We start from the raw sequence: 17,177 nt of genomic DNA, 5'->3' as shown, positions 1-17,177 counted from the left end.
CATAAAAATACACGCCGGCCTCGTGGTGTAATGGTCAGCGCGTTTGCCTACCATGCAAGAGGTCTCGGGTTTGATTCTAAACATGGTTGAAATGAAATATTAATTTAAAAGGGTGTTTCCATACCAGAACGTATCCTTTCTCTTCCTTAATCTCTTCTTTTTTCCTCTTTCCTCTTTCCTCTTTTTTTATTTTTCCAATTGAGTAATAGTATTGATTTAAGGTAATTTTTGTACAAATACAATTATTTATTTTAAAAAAAATATCTTTAGCTTTTTTGTTAATATTTTCCATTGAATATGTTTTGCAATTTGAATTACATTAATGAAATTTTTATTTTATTGGTTGGTTGGAATAAATTACCATTTGGAAATGAGCCCGCCAATGTACAATTAACATTATATACCAAATGTTAAATAAATAAAAAGTAAATAATATTTTACAGTCTCTGGACTGGTACCTGAAGCGTACGACTGATCATCTTACCTTCATGTAAAAAATATATTAAGTTACGCTGCGATTGTTGTGCCAATGCAGTTCCCTATGCACTATTAGGTGCGGTAAAGGAAATTATGATGATGACATAATAAATAAGTAGAAATGCATTGACACTACTCGGGCCAGTTAAAATAATACTCTCTAATTATAATTTTTAAATGCTCTGTTTTGGGAGTGGATATAATATGATTCAATTGCAGATGAACAATAATGTATGATTTTTCCTTACAAGTTTTTTTAATCCAAAAAGTAAAGTTGTATCAAAATTTAAATTAAATAAACTTATGCGTTTTACGTGTAAACGTATTTTTTTTACGTAGAACCTTTTTGATTCTAGTTTCTGTGTATTTTTTTCACATAGAACCTTTTTGATTCTAGTTTCTGTGTCACGTTGAAATTACCCAATTCTGCCGCTGGACATCAATGACAATCTATTGTAGCTAACGAGCTGCGCCGATATTGATTGCATAAAAATGTTGATACAATTTTATATTCATTACCTACTAATATTGTACAGTAGATGTGTTAATTTAAATTGCAAAATTAAATTCATCCCCTGAATAATCTGTGTTATTTAACGTAGATTGTTTATATTTGGTCGAATGCAAAATAATAGAAAAAATAGGTTCACTAAAATAAGATAATAAGGCAAATATTGAATCGTAATAATAATATTAACATTTTTATTGATTTATTTGCGATGTCATACAACGTATTAAAAAAATAATAAGTTTTCTAAATTGAACAAAAATTCGACACCTCTCAATTTCAGATCCCAGAATATTGTTTTGGTCACTTACGTAAAAATGTTGACTAGACGATGCCGAACACTCAATTAAAGTTTTGCCTGTCCAAAACCTAAACATATCAGAATTTCACAACTGTGGCATTATCTTGTATTAAAGATGGATTAAAAGAAAAATTTATAATAAATCTATTTTTTTTGTTAAACTATAATACATTATATGATTAAACTATTGACTGTAAAACGAACATAGTGGGCTTAATTATTTTCAATCGGTTTAGGTCATATCATCACTTCATTATCGATCCTTTCTCTAATACCCACTAACAAGCCTTTGGAGGCTTTTTGTTCACGGGTAAACCCATAAAACGCATATTGACAGGTTAGGTTCTTTTCTAAAAAGCGCTTTAAAATAAATTTATATGTAAAATTGTAAAATAATAAAGAACAAATGCATTGTTCGCAATTTGCAAGGACCAGTGCAATTTGCATTCAGCACATACTTGCGTTCGATTAAATCAAAGAGATAGTCCCGCGTGATTCTGTCCACTGCGCTGCATTTTGTAACAGATGTTGCGTCGCCATTTGCATATTAGCATTATTTGTATCCCAATGTCGGTAAAGTAGGTACCCGCGTTATCCATAACAATAGAGTGCGGAATTATCCACAGTGTAGCGATATGGATCGCGAATTAGCGAGGACAGAGGTTTTTTATTTATTCTTAGTCTCCGCGCATTGCTAGTTATATCGACCCTGTCCTCGAATGATAATAGATATAGCCACATACTGATTCCTCTCGTAAATATTAGTAACATTATGAATATAACCCCTGAATCTGCCCTAATTCCTCACAAAATATTATTTTCCCTTATGATATTGCCTGGCGTAACTTTTAATCGTCGAACTAGAGGTACCCTTCAGTTTGTTTCCCAGCGTTTTATTATAACGATTTGTTTAAACATTTTTAATGTCTATATTAAAATGTATCTCTTCTTTTGAATTTGACGTGTTTCGATATTATTTATTAAGCATTTGATCGATTCATCATGAATGATAACATTATCCGTTCGTGCCTCCCAAGTCACACCACAATGCTACAAATAAGGATATTACCGTTTAATTACCGAGTCAACGATCCAGACATTGTTAAAAAATGATTGATGCCGTGTTTAACGTGTTCGTTGTATTCCATTTATATAAAATATTGACACATAAATCATTTTAACACATCGCCGTGTTCGATCCACTCTACGTAGGCGTACAATGCCTTGTAGATCACCAGCACAATCAAATATACGCTGAATCAATGGAACTTAATGTCAGGTGTTGTACTTCCTAAGCACTAAGGTGTTAGAATTGAAGAACTCGACGCGTTCTCTAGCTTTGTGTTCGGTCGTTTTATTCAGATCCAGAATTTTCCTCCTGAAAACCTCGGCGAAGTTAGCTCGGGCGAAGGTCTTGTAATTGCGTTCTTATGTCTACTTGTTAAAATTATCTATTCACGAGACGTGTTGCGAAACGGATTGCCAAAGTTGAAAGGGGCGTATATTGAATTAAGCCGGCGGATAAACAAACACTTGATTTTTAATTTCGTAACTGCCATTCGAATCGTATTATCAATTTGGGTCCCGGCGTGCCGTCGGTTTATAGGCGGCGTGTAAAAAAAGGCCGGGAAAAAAATAAACAATGCCAACACATAATGGATGTCGATATTGAAAGCGAAAGGTTGCGTCACTCGCCGATCCCTGGGCATTTATTAAATTCTGTGCCAGTTAACAGTCGCTACAGTGCCTAGGTACTCGGGACACGACTTCTCAGAGGCGAATGGGAAGTAAGCGAACCCTTTAATTGTAATGATACCCAAATACGTATAGCCACTGAATTCCGAGCCTTTTTCTGCAAACAGTTGTTTTACCATAAAACGTGCGCAAGTTTCATTTTTTGTACGTAAAACACCCCTTTATGGAATCAAAAAATGCATCAAAAACTTTTTAGCGTGACCTAGAATGTGTAATTCTCTGAATAAATAATTAGGTTCGTTCTCTTCGTATTTGTTTTGTAATCCCTCACCCACGAACAATGTTTTGTTATCACTCTATAGGCGGCTCGAGTATACGAGTGAATTTTCTGGATTTAAATTAAACAGCACATAAGAGTGTATATAGCGTTTTGGTAAGCTCGAGTTAGCAGACTGGTATTTTTTTTTTGATATTTGTTACAACAGAGAGAGAAATCATTTTCGAAAAGGAAATATGAAAGTCAGGCATTAACAGGGCTTATGATCTGTCCATTGGCTTGTTTAAGTGGTCAATCTACATAATGTATGCCATTTACTATTCTGACGATTTTTAAACATCCACATTTCCTGAACTCTTCCATTTATTGACTTTTGTGAAGTAAAAAAAAACTTTTGCCACTATGGTTGCATCGTCTGCGTAGCATGTAATGTTAACTACCAAATCTGCCCTAGTTCCGCTTCCTCCATTTTTTAAAGCATTTTTATTTATTTATTTTGTAAAAAAACTTTTTTGGTTTACAAACTGTTGTGATATATTTAGTTATAAAGATGTAAAACTTGCTTTGTTTCTTTGCTGTTCTAAATATGTGCTTTTTAAAATGTTTATATTATTCAAGTCCTGAATTGAGTTACAGTAACTCCTGGGATTTTAATTCATTTGTTTTATGCTTTGCACTCTATAATTTATAAATTATAAAATAAACAACAAATAAAAAGGACTGAAACCTTAATTGATTTGGGAAAGATTTATCTGGCTGGCATCACTCACTACGCATCGCCTGAAAATAGTTTTCAACTTTAAACTTGTTTTTATACGAGTTAGTTGGATCAACAATATTCTGAGAATTTATTTATTTAATTTATACGCCTTGGTGGGGGTTTACATTATAAAAAATACACAAATATCGTAATCATAAACCATAAACTACATAGTTATAGCGAGTGTAAAATTAAAAAGATTGAAATAAACAAAACTATAAAAACAACAGGGACTCGAACAGAGTATGTTCAAATGTTTGTAGATAAGGCTGGATTTCGTTTTCTGGGCAGTTATTAATATTGAAGTTTCATTGATTTGTTTATGTATTAAACGGTACACCCAACCTGTTGCTTTTATAAAAAACGACGTTCACGAGAATTGGCTAATTTTATTAGTTATTATAAAAACGTTATAAATTCTTAATTTCTAGATCTTGAATGATTTTGACATCAATGCACAGTCGTGCAAAATAAGGCTATCCACAATCTTCCCACAAAAGTTTCCGTTAAATGTCAAATCGTTCTGCGGAGTAAATATGGATCGATCTCTTCTAGATTGGTGAAATAATAAATTCTGTCATAATTAATATGTGTATTATCTTTTTGTTTCAGGTATGCACGGCCATCGATCTAGTGTCTACTCACGTATTTTCCATTATTATAATTGAAGACGTAGTTTAGATAATCAAAAGTTTCATCTTATTTGGTCACAGTGGGTATGATAATAATTAGGTAAGTAAACAATGATCTCTATTCGCATATTGATTATGACTAGTTTCGTATTTAAAACTCCATATCTGGGTTTCATTCAATCAAAGTATTATTAAATAAATGATGATTAAAAATTATTCTTAATTTAAGTAAAACAACACATCGATGGCTCAGTTTCATACGGAGATAACTAGAAATTACGGGTTTTGAGTAATGATTGACCAAAGTTTTGACATATCTAAATTGATTTGTAACAAATAATGATTTATATCACCTTAAAAGAAGAATATATTTGTACATATTTTTGTAAAATATGAACACAATGGTTACTGGTTTTAGGATAAAAGTTGTTATGCAAATTATCACTACGTTTTAATTAGTTATGGAGCTGAGAGATTGTTATTTCCATTAAAAAAATACAAAAACATATGTCTCACAACAGAAAACCAATTGTTTTTACGAGCTTTACCTTTGTAGATTTAAAAAGTGAATATAATAAATAATATAACTAAAAACATATTTTTTTTTTAGTTATTCCTTTATGAAACTGAGCCATCGATACGTCTTGTTTTTAAACTCCTTTTTTTCTTCATATCAACGTATGCCAGTATTTTCTAACTGGATTATGACACCATAAAGATGTTTTTTTGCTGACTATAGACAGTCACCATTGGCGTGCCCTATCGTTTTTGTAAAAAACCCCAAAAGCTCCTAAAATCTGTTTTATGTACCGTCTTTGGTCTTATGGTATACGAATATAATATTTTTTTTTATGATATAAAAATGTGCCTACACAAATTTTCTTCCGATCCTTTTTCTCAAAAAAAAAATACAAAAAATCTGTGCAGTTTTGGGGTAGGGAAAACGAGAACGTAAGACCTCGGTTATGTCAGTTTTAGCCAGGCATAATTAATCCGACGGGCATCTGCGAGACAGTACCAGAAAAACTATATTTAAATACCCATTCATCCAACCGCTCTTCTTCTTAATTCACATTTTTAAAACAAATATTTAGGCGTTCCGATCGGATAAGCTGATTGAAAGAATTTTTCAAACGGTTTGACCAATTTTTTTTAATGTCTCGGAAAATCGAACTAGTATCAATTTCACTAATTTCTGTTGCCATTATTTGTTGTGTCAATATCTCGGGTAATTTATTTAGTAACGTGCAATGAAATTCCGCGTTGTCAAAGTTTACAAGTAGTTATGGACAAGTCCGTGGTTGCTGGTCGCCATTTGCCGGTAGAATCATGCTCGTATTGTTTTGCCACGTCAAATGTAACAGTTGTGAAGGTTTTGACATTTGCACCGTTATGAAAATCTATGCAGTTTCACGCTGAGTAAATATTTGCCAAGGAAATGCATTACCAGTAATAGTATCGGCCTGGCTACGAACACAACGTGACACGTTTGCTTAATCATTCCGTTCAAAATGTCGGCTTTCTGAACTGAACTACAGAAATGATGGATCATCGCATTTATAGTATAGGATGAAGTGAGCTCATAAAGTTCCAGGAACTTAGAACACAGAATTGCGGTTTCTACGTTACTTTAACATTATAATCTCTTTCATTAATTATTATCTATTGAGCTCTTGTTACTTAAGTACTGTGTATTCAGAACAACGAAAAAAATAACTATCGCTGTTTTAAGAGTATGAATATTTTAGGTATTTTTTTTCGTTCAAATGCACTTAAATATAATAAATACGTGTATTTATTGTCTGAATAAAATTTTGACAAAAGTTTGTTTTATATATAATAGACGTAATTGTACATCAAATTTTGTCAATTTTTTTCAACCAGTCTGATTTTCGATTGGCTAGATTATATTGCTTTTAACAATAATCCTGCCTAATTGCATATATTTTTTAATTAAGTTTTAATAAAATAAACGTTAAGAAGAAATAAATATTATAAAACGAGCCGGGTCGTGGTCCCGTGGTAGTATTGTGGACTCACGGGCCGAAGGTCCGAGGTTCAAATCCTACTCCACCACAACTTGATTTCCATTTTTCCAGCACAAGTTATTTACGATTTTAAGGAAATGGTCTTAAAATTAGAATACTTTGCTAAATAATAAAAACTGTAGTATTTCTCTTTTTATTGAAAAAAAAACATTATCAAATAATGAAAATTAATAAAAAACATCCCATTTTGAGAACACAACCCTCGTTTTTTAAAGTTTCATTAAGTAATAAGCTTTGTTTTTTTTTAAACTATAGATTTTTGGAAAATGCACGTCTTGGTTGTTTTCACAAAAAGAATGTGAGAACTTCGTAAAAAAAAAATATGTCTTATGATATTCAGGTTTAGGTGAGTAAAATTCAAACGTGATAAATATGTACACTAGAATACAGGTACAGTCCAATATTTGTTTTATCTACTTTACTTATTTATTTATTTTATTGACATAAACGGCAAATCTGCTTTTTACAAAAATGTATAATATTAGCATATTTGGCTTAGTATTTAAAAAAAAAAACATAAATTTCCGTCTACCCAAGATTTATAAAAAAATGAAACCTTAAAATTGTACAACATATGCAGAAGAAAGTTTAAATAATTTAAGAATAAATGTAAAAAACAAATTAAATAATAAAATATGCGTAACCAAAAGTTTTCATATAAATCATTCAAAAACTTTACGTTTACTTGCAACATAGGCTTGTACATAATTTTGTGCAGTCTAACATATTATGGACCAAGCGCTTATTTTTTTGTCATAATATTTTTTTAAAACACAACGATAGCCAGCATTTGTATTATTTGATAGATTCTATGCTAGGTCAGCTTGGTATCATCATTATGTACTAACATTTATGCATTTCATATGTGTATTCATAGTTTTGAGGATCGCATTATATTGCCTATTATAATCGATACCGAACACAGTATGTTTATGACTCAACCACTAAAAATAAAACAAGTTAATCTAATTTGATTGAGCCCGTTTATGAGTTTGGGTCATAATCGATAAATCATCCTTTAATCGTGTTGTCCAATTATTATTTTAATATTATAAACTGAATTTGGGATGGACTGGCTGAATTTAGTTTAAGTTCGAAGTTTCAACAATGTTATATTTATTACCCACGAACGAAATTCATAAAAGGACAACTGCGAATTATTTTACAACCAATTATTTCTAGACAAAAACATGTTTATACAACAAATCACAAAACGCAAGAATTCGATAGTTATAATGATTGTTTATTTGATCAATATAGCCTTCTAACCACGTATTTTATTTGATAAAAAATGTGCATTTCGTACAGTATTTGCCGAAATAACTAGTTACGTACGTAACTTGATTGTAATGTCTCAATTTTGCCGTTTTTGTTTTACACGTGAGGGTGCTATTTGCAAACCCGGCAAAATCTATCTTTCTTTATTTTGAGAAAATCACAAAAAACTGATACAATACTTAACTTCAATTTTATTTAAACTTCAACTTTTTATAATAATCAGTAAATATTTTATATGTAAGCAGTGATGACATAAGCATGATTATGTCAAGAAACAGCAGTGAAATAATAAATTTAATTTTATACATTACAATTTCGCAATACTCAAGTAGAGGTTGCCATGTTTGCAACACACCCGATAATTTAAAAGTCAAGTTCTTACAAATAAAGCCGTATTTTTAACTGACAATGTTATAATTGTTGTAAAAAATTGTATTCTGAATAAGTTTCAATTAATAACTCAGTTTTTTTAGATTTTGGATTTTGCCGGGTAAGCAAGTAGTACCCTAGTGTATTTTAAAAATAAAGTTGTGAGTACTTATATCCTTTTTCAGTAAGCCATAATATTAAAAACTGCATTATATACTGCAAACCTGTATTTAAAAATCTGATGAATCATTTACGATTTTGGCACACATATTTTTATGTCTTATGTCCTCAAGAGTGTTTAATTTCCAGGATGAACGTATCATGTTCTCCAAAACTAATTGTGCCATCTTCAGGAGAAATATTCTACATTGTATTTTGTCTAGGGAATTAGACCATTGCTGGAGACTACTGCGAGACAATGAGGATGTTCAGCCCTACGGGAAATTGGATATAAAAATGTATACTTTCGCGCGGTAAAAATTAGAGCATTATATTTATTGCACTGCGAAGTTTCTTAAAATGTATGAAAAAAATAATAAAAATGATTTTAATAAAAACAAAGTACTTTGCATGACGCCGCTAGTAATTCCGAATCATAATGATAAGGGAGCTGTTTACGGATTTTGATTTCCAGTTTACGGTAAGTCAACTGACGAATCAGCCGAACTCATCAAGAAGAAGGAGAAGAGAACTTGAGACGTTACACGCGGAGTAATTTGAAAATACAAAACTTTAAAAAATCATAGCTCTGATTATACGATACATTATATTTTTAAAAAAATGGTTTAGTCTATTAACAAAAAAATAAATAAATTAAAAAACGACTGAACTTCCTCATTTACAGATTTATCTATTTTATTGTCCAGATCGTCGAATGAACTTGGTATTTATTTTTAGATTTTTATTATAATATGTAGAAAATCCACTTTTCATTATGTTGTATCAAAACACAGCACATGTCTTTTGGTCTCACGGAGTTGGGATACTCTACTATAATATGCAATATATGTTATTTTGTTGTCATTAAATGAATAGTTAAATAAGTTATAGTCTCAGATTAATAATTCGCGACCCGCTTATAGAAACGCCCTTTCACTCTTTTGCATAGAACTTTTATTCTAACGCTTTTGCGTTACAATTTTTTAGTTTAGTTTTTCGTTTAACAACTGATGTGTAACGGACGGTTCGTAGCTGTGCTTGCAATTCGTAACCTGAGTTGCTACGTCCTGTTGTTTTACAGGTAATTGTAGCTAACTTCGTGATTGATAGTTCTAGAATGGTTTTTGTTCGTATGGGCAGCTCTACAAGCGTGTCGCGATTTATCGCTTTTAGGATTTAGTGTTACTATTTTTTTAAAGCAAAACTGTGTTGCTAAATATAATTTACAAAAAATACTTATTTCAAATTAATGTTACAAATCTGCAAAGGAAATATCATTCAAAGAACTTGGGGCGCCTTTCCCGCATAAATTTAACCATGTTTTTTTTGTATAATACTCTTCATTTTTTGTTTGAATGGGTATTAAAAATATTTCTTGCTTTCACCGCTTTGTAATAAGACTGTTCAAAGGGTTGAATGCAAATAGTAGGATAATACAGTATTAAGCAATCACGACTGCCGAGTTACTGTAGAAATAACACGATACGCCTTCTGCAAAGCTCAAGGAACTAACACCGACATTAAATATTTTACCGCTGCATTATTAAGGTATTCATTAATGTCATATTTGCATTTGCAATGACACGCATTAGCGACTTAGCATTAGACTGAACCCATGTTCTGGACGGCATAACTCGGTTCTATGTCACTTTTAATGATAAGTTTGCGGTTCGGCGCTGATGGCATGCTGTAATATTGCTAATTACTACACTTTCAACACGTGGAACAGTTTTTTCAATACTGTATAAAAATAAATTGTTTGAAATGTCTCTATTATGAGTAAAATTTGTCTTTATATTCTATCAAATATTTGGTCAGAAAATTCTGTCTCAAAATCAATACCGAATAGAAAAAAAGTATTTATCTTATATATATATTTTTTAATATAAATTTTTTGTAAAATAATTATAACGTGATCTCGTGTTTAAATCTAGATATGATTTTTTTTTTATATAAACAATGTTTTAACGCTAGATTATTAATTTTACAGTTCTTGGACTAGTACATCGTGTTTAATATCTAAGACGCATAACTTCTTCCCCAGTGTGTATCTAAGTCAGGAGGGATTTGTATTTTGCTCGTTTATTTTTTCTAGCCCCTTTGTTGTTTCTGCAATTTAAATGGTAGCCTAGTCCTCAAACCCGCGTGCTTCAGTGTCGTTTAATTTCAGGAATAACGGCACACTTAGCTCTAATCAGTTTGTGGTTTCCGTAACTAGCAAGGAAAATAAAACGCTCCCAGTTACAGTTGCACAATTATCAACGCAAATTGCCAATTTGACTCAGAACAGGAAACACTTTTTACGCAGAGCGGTGACACTAATGACTCTTATTTTTGCTAAAACCCGTCCACGAAATACCAGATACTTTCTAACCTTGATGCGTGCAAAAATAGAATTATATTCCTATCAAGATAGTCTTATCAAGGTGATATGGAATTTAATGTACATATCAACAAAAATACTTCGGACCTATTTCTGACTGATTTTTGATAACAATGCAATTAACTACACGGCAACAAATCATGCGTTTATTTGACCATCCTTTATTCCAGTTTAAACTTATGGAGATTAGATTACTGGGATTGAATATTATTCGTGTTTTACTGAAACGCAGGATGGGCCCATAAATAATCATATTGATTTGACACACATAAAGCACTTAAAATCCATGTACAGAAGTAGATGTAAAATAAATCTATGAACACTTTCCACATGTATAATTATTTATGACACAAAAATTCTAATATAAATAAAGCATATATTATACGAAAGTCTCAGTAAGTAGTTGTGAAAACAACGTTAAACGATACACATCTAATAAATTACAGCGTTTAAAGAAATAGAGCAACACGGGCAGTCGTAACAATATTGAATTATGATACACTCAGTTATTATTCAGTAATCATTCCCGTTAATTAAGGGCATCAGAGAAAAAATAGTTTTTCACGGAATTTGTTCTGGGTGTCGGCAGGTAGAATATAGTTTGAAGCCTTTTCGTAGTCTGTTAAAGACATTTTAATTCAACAATGTTTGATTATGTCCAAATGCTTGCAGACAGGTGCCAATGACAGGTCATAAGCCCTGTAAATGCCTAGACTTCCATATTCCCTTCTCGAAAACTTTTTCCCTCTCTGTTGAAATAAATTTAAACATTTTAATTCACTTATTTAAACGTGGCGATCTATTGTATTATTATCAATTTTTTACATTTCTTTAAATTAGCAATCACTCTTTTGTACTCCAGAGGATATAATGATTTTTTTAAATTTAATTTTTTTGTTTTTTACAGTATACATAAGAGGTAAAACAGAGTATTAAAAAATAAAGAATAATTATATAGAAATGAAATACATATTAACAGTACAGTAATGCAGTGTACAATCTTGTTTGTATTTCTGTTTATGATTTTTTTCTGGATCCATTCATAGTTTATGTAAATTTTATCTAGGGGATATCATAGAACTGAAGCATATTGTCCATGTCCAGGCGGACGAAAAATGCATTTCTGGATGTGAAATAGAACCATAACTCTGGACGAGTACGAGGACGTGTTTTCGACTCGATGCGACGGCGAAAATCCGGAATAAGAAAATCTAGTGGAAATAAGCCCGCTTCGTTGTGTAGTGCTTGGCGTTTTCGCCTACCATTATTGAGGTTCTAGGTTCGACGCTTGGCGGAGCGAAAGTTAAATATTGATTTTTTAAACTTGGTATTTAACTCTTCTTGGACTGGCACCTGAAGTCTAGGACTGACTACCTTCATGTAACATATGATAGAAATGCACTGCGCTTGGTTTACTAATGCAGTGCCATACTCGAACTGGCTGTATTTTCTCTATGTAATGTATGTAATTTTATTAGTCATTTGACTTCGGTAATGTTTTTTTTTTTTACTAATGCGCCGTGAAAACTTATTGCTAGCAAGTAATTCTCGAAGAAAAACGCGCACCGATGTCATTGACGTTATGGTATCGTAAAGTTACGCAGCACAAGAAATCTTTGAACTTGGCTTCAGATAAAATGTATTAATGCTAATGTTATCTCGACTGTTATTATAATTATCATACGTTTTGTAAGGCCAAGTGTCTGTTTCGCATAATATTGCGGACCACCGGCGGGGTCGATAATTAACTGTATATGAATATGTAGTCAGTCCATTTTCACTCTGTGAGCCCTTTGCGCTTGCTCCGTTTGGTGCAATATTTCTCATACCTCGGCGGTTTGCGAATTCCCGCTTGTCACATTTATTTACTGCGCAATGTTCCCTCGCGTAATTTGTTATGAAGGTTTGGGGAGGATTTGTTGCGACGCATTATCAGGGTAACGTAAAAAGCGCGTAATCTCTTCAATATAGTTAAAATTTCGTTATATTAGGATCAAATCATCATCAATTTATCTTGTATCGGTGAAAACTATGAAAATCTCGAACGATTCTGAATATCCTATTTATCTTTAAATGTTCACTTCGCCACAATCCTCGCAGAAGGCTTATTCAGGCTTCAATCACGTCAACTGGATTTTTTTTAGACGAAAATTGTGTTCATTTTATGAAACTTGAGGATATCGTGTTTGTTCACGCGTTAACGACTAAAGATTTTAAAAACAGAATGAATTATTTTAATTCATAATTAGTCGAAAGCTTTTCTTGAAGATGTTTCAAAAACATAATCTTGAATGGCATAAAAATATTTTTTATGTGTATATATACTTTTTTTACTCCATTATCTACAAAAAATCCTCCCATAAAACTTCCTAACTCTTAATTATTATTATTATTATTATTTATTTACATTTTTTGTTATTATTTGTTACATTTTTTGTAACATAATATATCACAAAAACCCCCACATAGGCAAATTGAATTTTAAATTTGAATTTTTGTTTCACATCTCAAAAGAAGCAAACATAACAGGTCGATTGGTCTGATGAAATAAGATTACACCAAGGTTTGATTTAATTTGTGTATTGAAATATAATCCCTCAATCAAGCAAAAGAGGTCTTTTTTTTAGTATTTCGTTTAGTTTTTTTTTCTTTTGTATTTTTCGCCTAATATGTAATATTTATTCTAAAAATTGTATCTGTTTTTAAAACATATTGAATAATAAAAAAATAAACATATATTAATAGAAATGCATTGTTATTAGGCAATTACTTATATTTTTATAGAAGTTCTTCTTCTAAGAGCAACTTTTGTTTTTATGCCCCAATGTCCAAAATGTGTAGATTAGTCAATTCGTCACACAACTTGGAATTCTGTGGGATATATCTTCCGGCTTTTCGTAGATCTCTTCGCCACTAAAACAGTGTGGCATAAAGATGGATTGTGGCATGGTTAAACTCGAAGTCGTATATGTTTATCGTGGTTATGAATTTTATTGAATATCATTAGATTATTGCTTTTGTTTGTCTTTGCTACACAGTTTTTTGTTGAAAATTAAAATACCAAGGTTTGAGACGAATCACGTAATTATTGTAATCTCACCGTGAGTCAAACTCGGAACTCCCGTGTTAGATGAGCGTTAGACACTACACCAAGGAAATCGTTTCTTGTTCTGTCAGCGATTTAGTTGAAGTTTCAAAAATAAATTTCTGCATCCTCGACTGCCACCCGCCATTCGCCACGCCACCGAACCCCGTGGGAGTAGAATGGTACGGAAAACGAACGAACTCTGAATGTGCGTACATTACGGTCCCTTTTATCTGTCACTTTCGTTATGCACCCACGTACGTGATGTGTTTGATGGCGCTATTGTTTGTATCACAGTGATTCGCAAACCCAATATCATATCGCTCTCATTACGCTTTGCTTTCAGTAACTAACTATGCGTAATTCACATCAACTCGCATGTCAGAATCATTTAAATACACATTTATTTTCTAAGCGGCGCGGCGGGGCGGTAAAAACATTGGTATATATGTAATTTTGGTATATATGTATTTATAACTTACACTTTAATCAATATGAACAAAAAAAACAGTTACTGTACTACAAGTTATTAGATTCAGACGCATTATGTTTCCTAATTTTTTTTCTCGTATTTTTCATTTTATTAGGCATGCTATTGTCGATTAATTTCATCACAAAATGATATTTTATTGTATTGTAAAGGTATTATGAATATTATAAAACGTTCAATAAAAGAACAAAAACATAACATTTGTGGAGCAGATAATTCAATATTGATTTGGGCGAATGACACAATCCATTTTACTTCAACCCAGATCAACCATCCATTTTAATAGCCCTTTTGAACATTTTCTCATTTTAAATTTTTTTAATAGACAATGAAAGTAGGTTAATGATTTTAATTGCACGATACTCAAAATCCCTTTGCCCGAAAGTGGTATTGGTTTGTATTTGTTAAGGTTGTCTTTGTGTTGAGGATCTAGTGATTGTATTTGTTGTATTCTTGGGGTTATGTCTTTTATTTGAGAAAGATGTTTCTTTATTCTATTTTTTTTTTGATGATCCATACTTTTCTTTGGAGTTATTTTATTTTTTGACACTAATCCTATGTTCCAGCATAGTATGTTCCGGCTACAAACGTATTATTAACTTACATATATTGTAGGCACTAGATGCGGCACTAAGCACCCGTCTTGTGTTCCACTCAACTGAGGCTTTGGAACTTATCTCTTATTAGGTGGAAAGTAGTGTTAAACGCGCAGCGGTCAGTAAATGTAAATCAGCGTAAAAGGACGCGACATACAGCTTTGAATTCACAGTAAACGGGCATAGACAGTTAGTCTTTTTTATTCTCAAACTCGTTTTGCACAACAATGTAGATGCAGTATGACGCGACAACGCTCATTTTTAGAACATGATTTAAACCCATAGTTTTATGAAGCATCATGTCCATTAAATTATACCTGAGTGGGTAAAAACAATGAAGAAATTAGCTGGACATTCAAACAAAAGTAAAACAAAACAAATCTAATGATTGTGTGCATGCGAACATTCAATACACAAGGTTGATGCTAAAATAAATAATATTCAATTGTTTGAAATGGCAAATTAATACGTCATTCTGGTTTTATCTTCCGTATTTAATTCAAGGGTAAAACTTCGTCTTAATAATTATACTTTTAATTTACATACCCGCTGAGATAATATATTTAGGAGTTCTCCCTTATAATTTTTTTTTATTTATTTTTAATACGTTATTATTTAACATTTATTGGGACACAAGTTCCAACTCCATTCTTTGTAGTATAAGTACGCCTATTATATTATTCGCCTTATCAGATATTATGTTTTTTCGAAGATTTAAAAAAATAGTCCCAGTTTGACTTTGGGTTTTAAAAGAACTATAGTTAAAAACAGGCTGATTCCATTCATCAAATAATAGACTAATTTTATGATGCTAGAAAGAATTCGGTACACAAATATTTTAGTTGCCCGATAAAGAGGCGTTAGAATAGTTTTTTTTATATTTAATGTATTTGTTAATATTTTTGATTAAAATATCAATAAATTTCTTGGTTAATGTTTACTCCGTTTAATTTGACCAACGAGTGCTTTTGCCTATGTGGGCGTTTTCGGGACTGATAAAAGCTAAACTTAAGCGGAAGCGCTCGTTGGTCAAATTATAAAATGTAATACTTAACCAAGAAATTTATTGTTATTTTTATCAGAATCTTTAATTACTTATGGAGTTTTATTAAGAAATACCTACAAAAAACACTAATATCATGTCAAGTTGGTATAATTTTCGTCCAATATGTCGCAAGTTAATTTTAGAGTAATTAAAACGGTTATTCAGCAACAAAGGGGCAGGTGGCGGTGGTTATGTCGTGTCGTTAGCAGTTTTTATTTATCGTAGATATTATTATTAGCTTCTAACTGGTTCTTTCATCCATTGTGTGCGTTGGCAGTTCAGTCGATTTGGTTGAGCAACATTGCGGGGAAAAGTCATTGAATGAGATATTTAGTGTCAATAATTGTTTTATTTATGGTTCCATTCATCGTTTCTGACTGTATTGGCAGCCGGATTTCATACTAACTCCTTGCTCGACACTCGATACGAGCAATAGGAACTGTATTTTGCAAACAGTCGTTTGTAATGTTAATTTTCATTTTATCTCTCGTATTAATCAGTATTTCGCTTTACTTCGGTCAAATTATATTACATGCAATTGGTTCACATCCACAATTTGTTTTTTATTACATTTTTTCGTTTAAATTTTGGCTTTTTAGGTGTTTAGGTTACGCTAAGTTATCTAATATAATTAATTGCACAGCTGGGCAAAGCGTAGCTTGTTCGGTACCGCGGCGAAAGCAGTGCTCGGAGAGTGTACTCGTATGTATGCCGTATAGTGTGAAAGTGCGCAAGATGAAGATGTGTGATTGGGAAGGTAACGCGAGATGTATTATTGTCCTTTCGTTTCCTGGGTTCCGCGCAGCTTCCTACATAGCCGAGAACTTAAGCTGAGCAATGTTTCGATTGCGTGCGGATTTATAGAATTGCATGTAGTCAAATTATCAGATATCTACACAAAATGCAATGGCTTATCCTCGAAAATATATATTCAATGAACCGAGAGCATGTGAGAACAGCTAAGATTTTGAAAAACGATATCGCGTTTAAATGATGTTGATCGCTTTTCAGTTCTTGCCTCGATGCGGCATTACGGGATTCCCGTTTTCATGTTCGTTTACGATTATTCTTTCG

This window comes from Micrasema longulum, unplaced genomic scaffold (genome assembly GCF_059751315.1).
Source record: "Micrasema longulum isolate JH-2025_06_02 unplaced genomic scaffold, ASM5975131v1 h1tg000639l, whole genome shotgun sequence".
NCBI lineage: Eukaryota > Metazoa > Arthropoda > Insecta > Trichoptera > Brachycentridae > Micrasema > Micrasema longulum.
Note: the sequence above shows the minus strand (reverse complement) of the source record.